This window comes from Homalodisca vitripennis, chromosome X (assembly GCF_021130785.1).
Source record: "Homalodisca vitripennis isolate AUS2020 chromosome X, UT_GWSS_2.1, whole genome shotgun sequence".
In the NCBI taxonomy this organism is placed as follows: Eukaryota; Metazoa; Arthropoda; class Insecta; order Hemiptera; family Cicadellidae; genus Homalodisca; species Homalodisca vitripennis.
In genome coordinates, this window is record NC_060215.1 from 51,939,140 (window position 1) to 51,958,208 (window position 19,069).

Consider the following 19,069-nt stretch of genomic DNA (forward strand, 5'->3'; position numbering starts at 1 on the left):
GCAGAGGAAAGGAGCTCTCCGGATTTCATCTGCCTATCGTACCGTTTCGGAGCCGGCCGTCCATGTGATTGCGGGGGTAATTCCCATAGATCTTCTAGCTCTTGAGCGGAAGCGTGTCTACGATGGGAATGGCACTGTCAGCCGTGCTGCTGCCCGTTCGCACACAGTGGATGAGTGGCAAACTCGATGGGAGACGGAGAGTCGAGGACGTTGGTCTTTTAGGCTCATAGGTGATCTGAGGGGATGGACCGAAAGAGAGCATAGAGAGGTAGACTTCTACCCTACCCAGCTTCTCACTGGGCACGGTTGTTTCGGCTTCTACCTCAACAGAATGGGGAAGATCCCGAGTCCGGAATGCCAGTACGGGGATTCGTATTGGGACGATGCCCTGCACACCTTCTTCAAATGTAGAAGATGGGAAACGGAGAGAATGGAGCTTGAGGCAGCTATCGGGCGTGTTTCGCCGGAGACCGTTATGGAAGAGACGTTGTCCAGTCCCGAATTGTGGAGCGCTGTCGCTGCGTTCTGCAAGAGGGTGATAAGTCAAAAAAAGAAGAGAGCAGCTAGAAAGCACCAGAATAGCTCATGTCGGTGGATTTTAGAATGAAGTAATGCCCATTGGGCGAACGATGGCACGCTCTTGAAGTAGTTGCAGAGATGCGTTCCCGAGAAGGGTTCCAATGCCTGGACCGGTAGGTTTTTAGTGGGTGAGAGTCCCACACACCAGGGCGAACATCTTTCCCTGACGGTGCATAATGCATTTTCCTATCGTAAACAAAAACTACTACTACTACTACTACTACTACTACTACTACTACTTATACTACTACAGCTACTACCACTTCTACTGCTGCTTCTGCCGCTACTTCTGCTGGTACAGCAGCTCTAGTTGCTGGTGCTAGTATTACAACTGCTGCTGTTGCATTTATGTCTATATATATATACTTATTTTTATATAAATAAACATATTTACGTTTATCTATTTAAAAAAATTTTCTTTACAACGTTCATTCTGAACCTATAACGAAGTATAGTGCCTTGACACAAGGCTTATGATTTCTTCGAGATTTAGATCTTTGGGGTCATGTTACTTTCAAAGAGGCCATAGATTAGACGGACAATAACTTGATATATAAGTAATTAAATACTACTGTTATGTGCTACTAGTGTGAAAATATTTCTTTCATTGAGTCTTTTATTGGTGCACACCCCTGTTTCGGACGAATTGGTATTTTATTTATTCAATGTTCCGGAAGATTTTTAGAACATAAATAGGATCAATTCAATAGTGTTCTATTCCTCTGAAAGCATGCTTGCATGCCTCTATAAAGCTAAGTATACAGTATACAGCTAAGTCCTCCACCATCATCAAAGGTAAATTCTCTTCTTGCTCTATTATGTTTTAGTTGAGATTTTGATCAACCCTCAATGAAGATGCATTAAAATAAACTTAATGAATGCTTCATCCAACGCCATCAAAGCTTATCTGCTCTATCATACCATAATTATACTTACTCCTGCTATCACGTAAGGTACAACTCAACATATGAAATCAATCATATCGTTATTATACTTACCTTTGCTGTTATGTACAGGACAACATAATATATATGCTCTGCAATACCTACCATTTTATACATACTCCTGCTATCACGTGTAGTACAACCAATCTTACAGGCCTTTTCATATCATTAAAATATAATGATATATTTAAGGTTACACTGTTTGGGACAACTTGGTCAATTTGTCATATCTATTATAATTACCTCCATCTGTCATGTATACAAAAAAGGAGAGTAATATTTTTCCTTGTCTTCACTTTACATAACTATGATGGTAAGTGTCGATACAATGCGAATTGTGAGTTTAACCTCATTTCACCCTCCGTTTAGTCTAGAATCTAAAATCTAAAACTGGCACAGTCTTTCACAAACATTTCAATCTAACATCTCCTGGAGTTCATATATTAGACTAGTATGAATATAAATGTAAATATTATGTGTTTTATATATAATATATGTGTATTTATGTGTTTTTAATACACTCAACCATTCAGTGACATGTCTGGCACGTATGTCAATTAAAGTGCCATGTGATGTCATGCCATTACAGGGAGTGTAATCACCCTACTTCCTCAGGCTAACATCTGCTCTACTTCAAACTTTCCCCGTTTTTTGTTTCTGATTTGAATACAGATATGGTAGATAATGTTTTAATACTATCAGTGTTTCAAAAGACTTAATTTATTTGGATGGAATGTATGTTTTTAAACTACTATGGTTTATACTAAACGAACATGAAATTCTTATTTAAAATCATTCTATCTGTTATAGTTTTAAATACAATCCCAATTGAAATGATTTGGTGAAAATATCTTTGATTTGTGACACAGATGTAGCATTAATTTTCATTTGCCTTTAGTTAAACTAATGTCCAAAAGCTAAATAATATCTCTTTTAGAATTTATGTTTTTGTAAATGTTAAATAATTATCAAAGTAAAAATCTTTAAAGCAATTTACCAACCCAAAAAAATATTTTCTCTTAATTAATATTTCAATACTTTGTTTCGTTAGATATGTTTCATTAACTAGAGGTGCCGTTTAAGAATAAAAGCTAGGTTTCTAGAACTTCAGCAGAGAAAATGACTTTCATTATTTGGTGCGAAGTATTTAATCCGTATCAGATGTGTGTAATAATATAATTTTTAAACTTTGGAGAATAACAGTGAATAATGTCTAATAGTAAAATAGCTATATAAATATCCGCTAGTTTAACAACTTTTATAAAATTTAGTATAGCTGCTTGAGTTGAAAAAGTGTCATTCTAGAATTTGAATAGAATAACAAATTTAGTAATTTAAAACTTCTTATACATGTAACTGCCTGCGCCTCATGAGGAAATCATGTCTATGCTGTACTCATCTACGGGGTTATTTAGTTGGCATTTTCTCCTGGCGAAAACTACATTATTCCTTTGTCTCACTTATTTCATTAAATACAGAAATGCTAAAGCAAATATATTTATGACAACATTAAATGTGAAATTTATCAAGAAGAAGCTCATTTTAAGTCTGACTGTGCCCTTTCTCAAGAGCCACCGACATGTGCGGGGATCTTATCAAAGAGAATAAGGAGAAAATTAAATAATTATGATTAGCATTACATATATTTCCACAGAGTTCTCCGCCAACAAGCATCTAATCTCGATGTCAATATCCTGATGTATATTAAAGCTAGAAGAAAAGTGTTGGGGAGATACATTTTTAAAGTTTTCACTCATGTCAACATTTATCAACTAGTCCTAATCCTCCAAATATGGAAACCTCTGCTTGCTGCAACTTCTTCATTACCTCATGAATGTCATGTATTATAGTTTTATATATAATAATTCTGTTATCAATGATTAAGTTTCTTTATTGACATATCTTCGAACGGAAACTCAGAAATTTAGTTTCGGAAGAAGCCATTGTAGTTCAGTATTCAGTACGCTTCCATAAAGTTGAACTATATTGTGTTTTGACTCACCTTACTCTGTAACTCAATAGATTCATTTATGAAGGAATTAAATCCGTACGCTCTGGACAATTGGTATTAATGGCGCTCATTTGGTGTACACAAAATTACGATAAGATATTGTATACTTTATATATATATATATATATATATATATATATATATATATATATATATATATATATTAGGAACATACTGTTAGCTTTGCAAATGTTTTTGTAGGTTTATTACAAATGGGGAACTCAAGGGGAACGTTGGTAATAAGACTTCTAAACGCTAAAAAACATTTGATCACTTTTAACTAACTGCAGATTGAGTTGTTAATTTACAAAGTTAAATGAAATTACTTGCTCGACTTATCGTAGACAAGATGTGCGAGTTAAAGCAAAGTTAAATTTTGTATTCTGAACTCGTTTAACAAGAGTTATTACTCTTAATGTCTATGAAGTAATTTAAATAAATGATAAGCCTATGTTAGACATCTGTTTTTTTACAAAGTAACTTAAATGTTAGCTATAACCAAACGCCATAGTTAGGCGTTATGGCGATAGGTGTTGTGTTAGTTTTACATGGATAGCGTAAAACTAATTTATGTGATATTTTTTAGGACAGTAATCCTTTACTCCTTATATTTTACTAGATGGTAATCAGATTTTCTATGCATATATTGATGTTTTACCTCTATTTTGATCTGAGTAGAGACAAAGCGTTTGTTTGTTGGGAGAGCTATTAATGTTTCCCTTTGGTAATAAAAATATGAATACTGTTATTTGCATACTTTTGTTCATCAAAATGCTATTGAAAATTCAAAATAACTTTCAATGCTTTAAAGTTAAATTTTATTCGAAACATACAGTTAAAATATATAAAATAAAACCATTTATATTTAACTTTATTGAAATTGCATTTTTAACACATTACATGTTATTCCTCGTGTACAAAATGCGAACTAACTGTATTTTATCGTAATTAGAACAAGTATTAACTATAAATAAGCCGTTTCAAATTATTATCCAATACGTTTTCAGTGAGCAAAAGTTCTTTGAAAGAAATTAACAGTAACTTAACGACATCTGTTTTTAGATTAAATTTAACTTTAAGGGGAGTGGGAAGGGTAAAAGAAAATTTTTTTTTAGATTTTCTATTTTAATGCAGTTTTGTAGAATGAAAACTTTTTCTTTAAGTATCTGCTTTTAGAAATTAAATACGATAACTCTAAATATACTTTTTTAAATATAACAACATAGTATGTTTTAAGTTTTTTGCTTTATGGTAGCCCTCACTTTGGTAGGCTTGGTAGGCCAGAGTAGGCCTCACTTTGTATAGTACTACTTACACAAAACATTTGGTGTGTTTTGATTTTGTTATGTTGGTAGTACCAGCCAGTACTGTCTACTGCTAACATCTGTTGTTTTTCTGAATTGTTTGTTTATATTACAACTGTTCTAGTCAACATAAACAAAATTAGTGTTTCTGAGTTTGTTTCGTTGTGAGTTTTATTCCTTGTGAGTTCAAGTCATTGTGTTGTGTTGTGTTTATAACAATGCCTCGTTTAAATGTATCTTATAAGAAGAAAAGTACTTTCAAAGGGAATAGGTACACAAAATTTCAATCAGTTGAATTAGTGGAATCACATACACCGAGTGTTGCCTCGGAGCCTAGGCCTAGCTCTATCACTACTCCTGAAGGCCTCAGTACTTCACAAAGACCAAGTTCATCTTCAAAAAAACTGAACTTCTCTGTTTATGACAGGTTTGAGCCCAAAGGTAATGGTAACTGTATTTTTAATGTAGAAAAACTAAGTGAGGTTATAAAAGGTTTTGTGCGATGTAAACATTGCGGTGGCTATGACTGTGTCGAATTGGCTGTGTCACAGGAAGAACGACATGGACTGTCTGTAAATGTTGACATTGAATGTTCAAAATGTTCCACTGGAGTTCGTTTCAGGAACTCAGACCTCTGTGAAAACAATAAATATGACATAAACCTACGATTTATTTATGGTATGAGAACTATTGGCCGGGGTCTTAGCACAGGCAATATTCTTTGTTCACTTCTTGATCTACCATCTCCACCTCAAAAGTATTCTGTATACGCACAAACACTAAATACAGCTGTAGAAGCATGTGCTAAAGATAGTATGGCCCTAGCACGAGAAGAAGCAGTCACAGAAAATGGTGGTAATTCTGACTTGGCAGTAGCGTTGGATGGGTCGTGGCAGAAGCGCGGCCACACATCTAAAAATGGAATTATGTCTGTTACTAGTGTAGACACTACCAAAGTTCTTGACATGCATGTTATGTCTAAGTTTTGCCATACTTGCACTATGGCTGAAAATACTAAGCAAGTTCCTAAGGCTCATGTATGTACAAAAAATTTCCAAGGTTCAAGTGGTACAATGGAGGTTAGTGGTGCGGTAAAGCTGTTTTACGACTCTGTTGATCACGGTGTGCGATACGTAAAGTATTTAGGAGACGGTGATAGTAAGGGCTATCAGACAGTTGTTTCTGAACAGCCGTATGGTAAAGATGTAAAGATAGAAAAGCTTGAGTGTATCGGCCACATACAAAAACGAATGGGGACGAGACTTCGGCAGCTAAAAAGGGATTATAAAGGCAAAAATGTTGGATGACGGTAAAAAGATTGGAGGTAAAAATAGGCTCACTGATCTAGATATTGACAAGTTGCAGACATATTATGGATTAGCCATTAGACGAGCAGTGTCGGATAACACTGGAGTACAAGGCATGAGAAGGAATATATGGGCAAAAATTAAAAGCAATTTCATGATGACCTCCTCCAGTTATACTGGTCCAAGCTCTCGAAAAAAGAGGGGTTAATTATTTTATTTGTATTGTTCGTTTATCTTGAACTGTTTCTACATGCGGCTTTATTTAATTTATAATAATAATAACACTGTCTTTATTATATTAGTATTAGTTTAATGTGTTCCATTAATCAAAGATAATATTTAATCCATTCACTAACATTTATCATTCAGAACACAAATTAATAATTATATAATCAAAAGTAACTATTTTAACCCATTAGAAACGCTATTAATGTGCTTCATAGTTTTCTTATTCAACGTAATTATCGTATGAATATCTGGGAATGCGTAATGCTTTACATAGCACAACAAATGAAAATATTTATGTGAATTCAAATGAATTATTAATAAATATTACTCATTATATGCCACGTGTTTTATGCTCTTCAAAATGAGGGATCACTTGAGAGAGGTTTTCATTTGAAATGTTTTAGTTTCCTCCTAAACCCCGCATTTTTTGAGGTCAGAAAAACAAAATTACTAACAGAAACTCCCTTTTCTACATTATACCACTACCCAAGGGTCATTTCCTTATATAATCTTTAGAACAAAATCGAGGGTGGGAGGTCCTAACTCTTTATTCAACCTGTATGTATTACTATGTTAAAATGTGATGAAACTAAATTGTTAATAGTTTGACAAACACATGGCTCTTTATTACTAAAGTTAGAAATGGAGATCATGAGATCCGTTCTCTCATCTTGGAAACTAAGTTGGACCTTATAATGTAACACTTCAACTTCTTTCCTATGAAGTAATGTGACTTTTGCCGTTGTTAACTTTAAGTTATGTGATTGCTATGTTTCATTTAACCTCTATATGAGCTTACTTAATTATCGTTAATTTTCGACATGCATAACAATTATATGCGTAAGTAGTTCAGGCCTTACAGAGGTTTGGTATATGTATATCATACGCGATGTATAACACTTATTCTGGAACAATAGAAGTTGAATATTCTGCATAACACAGGCATTAACAGCTCAGCTTCTCATTCTTTGCTTGTGGTACCGTAACTAAGACATCCAACTAATGCTAAGTTTGGAAAAGGTTCTACCATATAATGTACGTGAGCTAACGCCACGTCCTATTTTGAAATATCCATAGAATTAGCTCTCTTTTTAATTCATTTACGTTTGATTTGAATACTTCGATTTCTCTAAGCAAGATTTACAAACTCTTTAGATACATTTTTAGGTTGTCTTCCTAACTCCTTGTATTGGGTTTCATTCCAAATTGTAAAAATCTCCACTATCTCGTTGCCATGAGCTGAACAGTGTGTCTATAAATGTCAAATGGTGCAGTGTAGCGGGTACAGCGGTTATCGCGAGATAACCAAATCAAGCAACGCGGACAAGTCGAGCGTTGCTGCTGCTTGATGGGTGACTGCCGAGCGATGCTGTCCTTGCAAGCACTCCGCCTACTACGCCATTCGTGGTGATTCGGATATAATCTGTCAACGAACACTTAGTCCTAACTTCACCTGGTGAAATAAGACGTTCTTTGCCTTTTTGCCCGCAACGTAGCTGTGGTGGGAAGTGTTTATTCAATGCGAATGTTGAGTTTAGCTCCAGTTCACTTTCCGCTCAATGCAGCGTCTGAACTTTTGATACTGGGACAGAAATTACTCCTGGAAAATGGATTCTACGTCCGTCTGAAGATATCCAAAAACCTTAGGCGATGAAGACCTTCAAACCTAATTCTTTGCATCGTTTCAATCTCAGAGACACCTAGACTGTAAAAGAGCTGTGACTGGTGTCCTACCCTGTATAGTTGAATGAAAAGTAAAACCTAGAATCGGAAAGGTGAAATCAGTGTTGTCAGGGCTCCGTCAAAAACGAAACATTTTCCATTGCTATTAACATAAAAACTGATAGCTATTGTTATTAAATAATTTTACTTATATAATTAAATGCAGAAATATTCGAGTTAATGTTTAATACAACTCCCGTTATTGTATTTTTAGTTACTTTGTGTTTTTCCACATTTTTATACATCTTTTGATCAGAGTTCATCATTTTATGCAACCGGTGAACTGATGTAGGAGCAAGTTGTGAACAAGGATGGTACTAGAGGCCACAATTACGCCCCGAGTACCCAATTTGACATCATCATGGGCTGTACTGTGTACATTATTTATCACTTGTTATCGATGATTCCGGTATCTATCTATTAACCCATTTTCATTAATTTATTTAACACTTTAGTTTTAATAGTTTATTAATTAATATGTAGCCGTGAAAAACAACATAGGACGTGAGAACAGATTTGTTATGAGGTATCACGATATAAGCAGACATCTTTTACTCAGTACTTTAACGGTTTGCAAGTTAAGATTGACAGGTAGTTGCTTATACGGTTTGCAGTTTATATCAACAGGTAGTATTCCGAATACTCTTGATTAGTGACAACGCTAGTTTGCGAAACAAAGAAGGGCAACGCTACCTCACCAACCTTAGGACCCTAGGCTTTAAGGTATGGCGAATGTTCTAACTTCATAACAATCTATCTCTGTTTAGTACGAAAATAAAATGTTTAGTACTCTTGCTCGTCTAGATATATTTTTCAATGTTAGCAATATAGAACATTACCCTAAGATGGGATATAAAATATTATGACTTCGTTAAAAAAACCTTCTAAACGTCATCTAAGTGGCATATTGAATAAATTAGTGTGACTAGTAACATAATGTCGTCATTTGAAGGACAAATCGAACATAATGACTATACTGGGAACTCTATTTCCAACTCTCAAAGTTATATAGAATATATTATTGCAATATGAAGATTATCAGCTTTGGAGCATTCTGTAAAGCAAGTTTCATAGCAGCATAAGAATTCGCTAGTTAAAATTTATAGGAACAACATATTATTTATAAAATCTTGGTTTTCTAGACCTTTGTTATTAAAAGGTCTGGTGTATGAAAATAAGCGGGCTTGGACAAATAAATAAGCAGAATTATAAAATAAAAATTGTGGCATGTAACCACCACGGTGATCGGGTCGGTCAGTGTGCAGGAGCTAAACGGGCGACCTTTGACCGAATATCGGAACGGGCACAATCAGGCCGATTATCGGTGAACGGGTTTGGTCGAGAACGCACTTGTGGGAGAGGAGTGAGCGGACGTGTACGCCGACCGACGTTGCAGACTGGACGGGTATCCGTGAGTTGGTCGTAGTTTTAAATTAAGTCTCAAGTGTAATACATATTTTTATTGCGATTTAAGTGCCAATAAATTATGTCGGGCTAGGCAGGTTAGACGGGGGATCGTGGGGGTTGTGGGGATCGGGAAATACGGGCAGCATGGTTCGGGTATCGAGGGTCACTCCGTACTTTAATTTTTAGGGGGATTTAATTATGGGGGAATATTGATATCAAATTCTAAATCAATGCTGGCTAGAGGAGTGTCCCAGCATAATGACCGATCCGGGCCTTTGGGGGAATGTAATTTTGGTTTGGTGTTAGAATCACCACGTGGTTGACCACTTCCGGAAAATAGTTTTAAGTATTATGGTAATTATCTGAATACGTCTCAGTAATGGTAGCAGCTTATTTTAAGAATTAAATATTGGCAAAGTTTCTATTCTTAATTACTTCTCCTCTAGCCAGCATTATTCCGAATAATTTAATGAGTCATATAACCAGATTTAAAATTTTCACTTGTTTTCATCTATATTCAAAATTTATCGTACAGTCATTATAAAACCGTCGTAATGTCTCGCAGAGATTATTGAGTAGTTTTTTCTTTTATTTTAAAGATAGCCATAATTTGTCGGAGCCCTGAAAGCTTAATTCACAATAAAGAAGAATTAAATCATATTTTATTGCCTTTATGTGGGGATTAACTATAAAACAAAACAACTTTCACACTTGTTATATAGGGATGATTCAATAAATATTATTGGGGTACCACTGTTATGTATTCTATTCTTTTCAGAGATCACTGCTTGAGTTTTAACCAATTATTTTAAGTTTATTTCATATAAGAATTTGTTTATGGCAAACAGTTAACCGTCTAATTAGGGCCTTGACAATTCTATTTTAAAGCCAAATTTGCACTTATTCTTGGTTGCAAGGTAACAGATAATGGTTTGTGTTCACAAATAGTACACTATTTAAATAAGTGCATTAAGACAGCGCTTATCTCAGGATGACCGGCTAACCTAACGGGGTCAGTAAGGTATGTACGATTGGTATTTTTAGTCTTAGTTACATCATTGATTTGAACGGGCCACAGACAGTAGGTAATTTTAATGGTATGCAATGCAATTTAGTGTATAATTTCGCCAATTCGATTAGAATACAATACGGAATTAAATAAATTCAAAATTAATTGTTCACCTTATTATTTACAGTTATTTAAAAGAGACATTAGTTTAAAAGACTCATATAAAGCTGTGGTACGCAATTCCTTGGTTAAATTAATATCTCACCACTGAACGATAACCTAATTGGATTGTAAATAAAGATCTTATCACTAGGAGGGTTAGCTTGACCTGGCACGGAATTATTTTATTACCTTCTTCCCAACTCATAGAAACGAATAATATTACGGATTTGACTTAGTTCAATATTTTATTTCTGGTTAAGGAACGCAAATTTTTGCAACGCTTCATTTTCGAAAAAGTCAAAACCTTAATACTTATTGTCACGCCATTTCAAACCTTGCTACTTTTAACACTAACGCTTCTCAGTGAACTTTTCTTTAGATTGTAGAAAACACGATTTAGAATTAAGATTTTTTATTTCTTACCTACTTAATAGTTGTAAGGATTAATTGTAACATTGAATAAAGGGTACTGAGCCAAATAATAACTAATTTACCGCGTTTGTTTACCACAAAAGTAATAGGTACTTGATGAGTTATAGCTGGCGGGAAAGAACTAAATGTTTAACAATGTATTTTTCTATATCGTAGATTTATTGGCAAGGGGCGTATAGTTAGAATTAGTACATTATTGTTGGATATTCGGCACGGACGTTATAAGACTATTCCGGAAACTCCCAAATTAGCCTGCTCACAATTTTTAATTGGTTTTAGGATTAAAAAAAAATTATCAAAATCCGCGTTTAACTTTATTTATCATTATTATTTATAAATTATATATATAAAAACTATAATTATCAAACCCGTTCAAACGGCTCACGATAATTTGTCAATAACATGATGCCCTCTTTTGCACAGTTGCCAGTACTAAAGTAGCTTTAGTGAATTAATTTCTTACGACATTCTTGTAAGAAAATTAGGAGAATAGTTGGCGTATCTTATTTTGCGCTAGTCTCCGTAGTGTAAGGTCAAACCCCTCCATAATGGCGATAGTTGATAACTGGGTATTCAGCGCTCCACCTATAAATGTTATTTGTTATCGTAATATTTACATAGTTATTAATTGTTATTGTACAGATTTTTACCTCTATTAATGTTATATTTCATAGATAAATTTATATTGTTATTTGTTATAATTTCATAGAGATATTTATATTGTTATTTGTTATATTTCATAGATATATTTATATTGCTATTTGTTATATTTCATAGTTATAATTATGTTGTTAATTTTATACTCAATTTTTATGCGACAAAATCAAGAATATCAACAAGATATAATATTATCTGAAAGTTTATTTAATTGCAGAATGTTTATATTATTATTATAAAAGCGTTAAAATAACCAAAATGACCATGTTAGCCATCGATCCATTAATAGAACACACCCCCAAGCCTCCCAAGGAAAATAAATATAGGTGTCACTTAATTACGCGTATTTTAAATCGTGTAACTTAATCGTAAAGTTTAGGTATATGTATAGAATTTTTTTTTAGTTTGCCGAGAACCTTTGCCATAATTATTAATATTTTGTTTCCATAGGGTTAATGATATAAAGTATATATGGCTGAGTCACAAGGTAATATTAATTTTGACATACACAGCATTCAAATATGTGGCGATTCGCTTGCTAAACGTTTAGGTTACCATCTGCAACACAGTAGCTCACAAACCTTGGGTATGGTAAGCACATTTAACTTTGCCTTTTCTGGAGCTAAAATAGCTGATATTAAAAGACATATTAAAGAACACGCACCCCATATAGACCCATCAGTACCAGTTGTGTTGTTCATAGGGGCTAATAATGTTTTCAGTAGTGAATCATTTGATTTTATAAAAGATCAATACTTGTCCTTAATAAGGTTACTTAGAAGAAGGTATCCAGGGATTGTTCTGTTACTTGTGAAATTGCCAATGTTTCCAAAATGCGCGACCAATAAATTCCAAATCGGGCTCATAAATTCTTTTAATGTTTTATTAGGAACTCTGCGAGATCAGTCGACTAAAATTATATCTTTAAGCGGTTATCTGGATTCGGAGGAATACTTCCATACGTTTTATCCTAGGTCAAAAAATTTGGATGGAATTCATCTTAATAAGAAAGGTTATGAAATACTGGTTGGTTTGTTAAAAGAAAAGTTTTAGATGTCAAAATAATTTTTTAGGGGTTCAACATTTATTCAAAGAGGGAAAAGAACCCGTATTACCGTGACCATCTCACCCCCCCCCCACAATTCAAATACGTTTCATACATTGTGTACGGTTAGTGTACTATTTTGAGTCTACAGAGGGGATTTAATTTCTGAATAATTGTAATTTTGTCCCGCTATCATGGCTGAGAATTCGATAGGACAACATGAGGTAGAGGAACAAGCACAACCACCATATCAATGGGAATCGCGACCAAAAGGAACTTCTTGGGTGGACAAACTAAGGTCAAGTCAGGCAAAAGATCAATGCCTGGCCTGGCATATCACGCCAGCAGCCACCTTGGAAGCCAACAGAACTCTTCTTAAAGATTTCATAAATCATAAGGTCGAAAAGTTACTAGGCCCAATTCACAATAAATCGGAGGAAATACAGGAATTGGAAGATGAGGCGAGAACTACCCCAAATCTTAAGGAGGCACAAAAAAATATAGCCACGGAGGACCAATGGTCATATTTGGTTAAGACCACTGCGGCAGCGGTAGGCATGGAGGTGGCAGCAGCTTTGGGGGACGCTAGATCTGGGCCAATTTCCAGAAATGATAACTCAAACTTTAATTTACCCAAGATTTTGGCTGATATGATTGATAGCTTTCCTTTGGTGTCAGGAACTGATCCAAGACGTTTAGTACGTTTCCTTATTAGCTTCAAGCAAGTAATTAAGCTCGATCTTGTCCCATCGAATAATGTGATTCTAAATGTTTTACCTAAAACCGAGGGTCAGCTGAGGGCGCTTTGGAATAGAGCCATAGTTGAAAAATACTCATCGAGTCAAGTATTATGCTCGGTCTTAGAGACGTTTCTTCCTGGTCGAGTGAGGCAGCAGTGTGTATCGGAAATGCTATACCGGGTGCAAAAACCTAAAGAGACATTGGCTGATTTCGTAACTGATCTTCAGTCACTCGCCGATATTTTGTTGGCTGAATTTGGTGAGCAGGATCTGCTTGATACTATCCTGACCGGTCTCAATCCGGCTACGCGTGCTCGTCTTGCAGGTTTCCCACCGCCAACGACAGTTGACGATCTATACGCACTCTCCCCTCGAATAGACGTTATTAGGACAACTGAAATGCAATTTCATAGGGAATATGCTATATCCAGCGGAGCGAGTGGTGGCACGCCCACGGGATATTCCAACCGGCATATTCAGGATGTTCACAATCGGTTTAGGGGCCAAAACAACAGTCGCACCGCTTTCGCGAGTAAACAACCCAATCAATACCAGGGACGGCACGGGAATATGAACTATAATCGGCAATACGATACTGGTTCAACCTTGTATTATGCACAATATTCAGGAAGGAATGAACGATCCTTTCATAACCGCTCGGTAGACGGCAATCAGAGTAGAAATAATCACGGCATTGACCATAATCATGAAAATTTTCAGGGTCGTGGTCAACGTTCATTCACCAATTCTCGTTACCGATCAAGCAACCATGGGTCGTCTAACCAAAATAATATACATTTTACATCTAGCAATTTAAAAGCCAAGGGAGGTCATTAATGGGCGCAAATGATTCTCCAATTTGTTGTGCCGCCCCTCCTGGATTTCACTCTACACACCGTTATCAAGTGTAAGGTCTTCACCAGGGTCAAAAATGGCTCCGTCGGTTGCAAAATCAAATCTTTGTTTTATAAATATATCTTTTGGTAAATTGGCACAGAGAGCACTTGTTGATACTGGGTCCTCTTTCACACTAATGTCGCGGGAGTGTTTTGAAACTGTTAGGAATATTCCTAGAATCGTCAAATCGGTATTTTGTGTTCGACAGACGGCTCTAGCGGCTAATGGGGATATCCTTGAATTTTGTAGTGGGGCACAGTTGCATATTAAGGTTAAAAACTTATCATGGAATATACCTTTCCTGATTAATGATAAATTACCAGTGCCTATTATATTGGGTTCGGACTTTTTATCCAAAACTAGAGCAATGGTTAATATGTCTAGTCGTACGTTGTCCTTTCCATACGGAACACCGCAGTGTCTGTTATTGTCTCCCGTTGTAGAGAGTAGCCGTGATTATCCAGTGACATTGGGTGAGAACCTCAACCCAATTCAAACGCAGCAGGCTTTGGAACTTATTGCGGAGTTTCCCAACACCATAACTAAGAGGTTAGGCCGTACCAACCTCCTTAAATATACTATTAGAGCCAACTCACCGAAGATCGTCAGGGCACGTCCATATCAGTATGCTCCACCAAAGTTGGAGCAGATGAGAGAGCACTGTTCCGAGTTAGCCAGAGCCAGTGCCGGTGCCGGTGAACAGCTGGTCGGTAAACTAGTCCAAGGTCAACCAGCTGACCTCAACCAGGCAGAAAATCAATACTTGACGGAGTGACTCCCCCACCGACTGACAAGAGTGGCCGAGGCGGGCAAAATAAAAGACAAAAATAAATTGTCCAAACTGAGCCCCGGCTCAACCTCCCCCACTAAAAAGGGTGCAACCCAAACAAAACCTCTCCCCCACTGAAAGAAGTACCAACAAGCTCTGGCACAGGAAACGGGAAGTCGAGAACCCTAACAGGAAACGAAGTCCTGAGCAGGAGGCAGACAAAACACGATGCTCCTGAAATTTTGAGAGGCGCCTCTCTTGGAGAAAGAAGAAAACAGAAAAGAGAGTAAAACGACACCACAGGGGAAAACCAGGGGTGATCAGTCCCCGTGACACCCCCCGCAGCCGCACCAGTAATCCAGAGCATGACCAGAGGTATCACCACGGAAGGCCTTCAGATGAGAATACGTGGGCCTTCCGCCACAACCTCCTCCCCGATACGGGATCAACCAACTCAGCAGTAACTGGGGAGAGAAAAACGAAGAATCCGGTGAGGACCTGTCCACCGATAGCAAAGTTTGGCTGGCCCGTTTATCAACGGCCGAACTGACCGGATGGGCCTTACAAAAGACAAGATCCCCCACCTGGAAGGGGTTAGCAATACGTCCCTTATTGAATTTTCTCCTCACCCTTTCCCTAGACTGTAGGAGCTTAACCCTGACTGCCTCCCAAGTGTCACTCACATTGGGAGTACCAGGCACTGGAAGAAGACCATCCAGACTCCAGAGATTAGACAAGGGATCAGATGGAGGACGACTAAACATGACCTGAAAAGGCGTGGAATCATGACTTTCGTGAAGAGCAGAATTGAAGGCTAACTGAAGCCAGCTCAGGTTTTCATCCCAGGTAGTTTGTTTCTCAGCGTGATAAGCGATGAGGGCGGCGGCTCTGAGATTGCGGTTGAACCGCTCAGCATGAGAAGGCTGGGGGTAGTAAGGAGATGTAGTAACATGTTTGATTCCATGCCCAAAAACAGAAGCGATGAAACTCCCTCGACACGAATTGTGTGCCGTTATCCGAGACGAAGGTGGCGGGCACTCCAAAATTCTGTAGAAGGCGGGACTTGAGTGCCTTGACGGTGAGCGACGCCGTGGCACTCCTAAGAGGAATCAACAACCAGCAAACTTAGAGAAAGCATCCACAGCGACAAGCAGGGAGGTGTTCCCTGACTTGCTACGGGGGAAAAGGGTCCCACATAGTCAATGAACACCTTTTCAAGAGGCCGCTCCGCCACCTCGGAGGAAAGAAGTCCTAATTTGGTATTTTGTGCTGGTTTACTGACCGAGCAAAGATGACAAGCTCGTACTCTACCAGCAATGTCTCTGTCCATACTCTTTCCAGATAAACTTATCTCTGATTTTAGCGATGGTCTTGTGAATACCTAAATGACCGCCCACGGGAGAAAACATGAAAGTAGGAAAAGACCATCGGTATGAGGGCACTCGGCAGAACAATCTTGGGACCACCTCCGCGTCGGGCACGACAGCAGAGGACACCCTTGGACAAGAAGTAAGGAGAGTGGGCTTCTCCCTCCTGGAGCCTCACCAATGATGTTTGACAACTCGGGGTCTTGAAGTTGGTTGAGAGCCAAAAACTCTCAAAGGCAGCAGGGAAATCCAACATCACAGTCCCACACAACGGTGCTTGAGAATCAACAGGATCGCTGGGTAGATGATACATTCTAGAAAGAGCATCGGCGACGACGTTTTGGGTGCCGCGAATGTGCTGCACCCTGAATTTTAAAGGCCGCAATTTTGACAACCCCAGCGACCAATCTTCCCGAGTTGTCGAGGATGGGCCAATAGCCAGGAAAGAGCCTGATTGTCAGTTTCCAGCAGAAATTCGGAATGCTCTAGGAACCTCCGAAAACTTATCCATGCCGAAAAACGACCGCCAGACACTCCAGCTCATAAATAGAAGATTTCTTTTTCCTGAAGGGTCCAAAGTTCCTAGATGCAAAAGCTATAGGTTGCCGAGCGCCGTCGAATTCTTGAGAAAGCACAGCTCCTACAGCACAGGATGAGGAGTCAGTCTGCAAGATGAAGGGCCTACTAAAGTCCGGTATTCGCAGCACAGGAGGTTGGATAATGGCCTCCCTAAGCAGTTGAAAAGCACGTTCTTGATCTTCACCCCAAACGAACTTTGCGTCTTTCCTTCTTAAGGCGTTCCAGAGGGGCGGCCACCTCGGCAAAGTCAGGAATAAAACCTACTGTAGAAATTAACCATGCCGATGAATCTGGCAACACCCTTGGCATCCTTCGGAGGAGGGAAATCCCGAATGCCTTGGGTCCTGGCAGGGTCTATAGATACACCCCTAGACGACACGAGGTGACCGAGGAAACGATATTTTCAGATTTGGCGTAAGACACCTTCTCCGGATTGACTGTAAGGCCAGCCCTACCCAACCTAACCAAGACCCGCCTCAAGATGTTTAAAACGTGTTCCGTGAAAGACTCACTGTAGACCAGAAGGTCGTCAAGATAATTAAAAGACATACTTGAACTTCACATCGTGGAAGATGGAGTCAAGCAACCTAGTTAACGTTTGGGCCCCCACAGCTAGCCCCATAGGTGCAGATCGGTACTGATACAAATTCCACGGAACACAGAAGGCGTGAGAGGACGTGATTCCTTCTTCAACGGAATCTGATGATATGCTTGGTTCAAATCAAATATAGTGAAAAATTTGGCCTTACCGAACCAATCAAAAGCAGAATGGAGATCGGGGAGAGGCACTGAGTCTATTTCAATTTTGGCATTAAGTTTTCTTAGGTCAACCACCATACGATGTTTTTCCATTAGGCTTTGGAACCAAGAACGCTGGACTGGCATACGATGAGTTTGAGGGCTCAATAACTCCTTGATCCAAGAGATCCTTGATGATACCACGCATAACCTCCATCTTTGGAGGAGCCAACTTGTATGGGTGTGGAGCTTCCTTGTGGCCCAGGACCTGAGTATGGATTGTATTTTGGGGCGGATTTTATTCAAAAGACTGGTTTGGTGCTGGATCTTCAGGCGGGCCAGTCTTATTTCAAATTCAATCGGCGAGTGTCAGTCCCCTTTTCTGATAAATGCAAATCGACGCCGCAGGTTGTGGAGGTGGAGTGTGAGGAAGGTCCTATGCCAACAATAGAATCTGCTTTTCAGCATCTCGGTCACAGTCGTTGGTACTCTTTATTAGACTTAAATCAAGCGTATTTACAAATCCCCTTGGAGGACGACTCAAAGAGGTATACGGCATTTGTAGTTCCATGGCAACAGTATGAGTTTAATTTCTTGCCTTTTGGTCTGGCGTCGGGAAGTATGGTTTTGACTAACCTGATCGACACAATTTTTGGTGATATTAAGTTTAGATATGTTTACAATTTTTTTGATGATTTGTGTGTGTACTCATCGGGGACCTTTGAAGAACACATAGAACATCTGAGGGAGGTATTATCACGACTTCACAAGGCAGGTCTTACCGTCAACCCAGAAAAAATCACTATTGCCTCAAACCGCATTCAGTTTTTGGGTCACACTTTCAGCAACCAGACAATTTCCATCCACTCTGATCGAGCAAAACCAATAGAGGGATTCCCAATACCAAAAAATGTTAAACAGTTGTCCCGATTTCTAGGCATGTGTGCTTTTTATGCTCGCTTCATTAAATCGTTTGCTGAGATTTCACAACCTTTGAATCAGTTAAAGCGAAAGGGAGTGAAGTTTGTCTGGGGTTCTGAACAGCAAAAGGCATTAGAGAGTCTTAAGGGATGTTTGGTATCCGGACCAGTGCTTAAAACCCCAGATTTCTCTGAGCCATTCATCTTGCACACCGATGCATCGGGTTCGGCGGTCGGCGCGGTCTTGTCTCA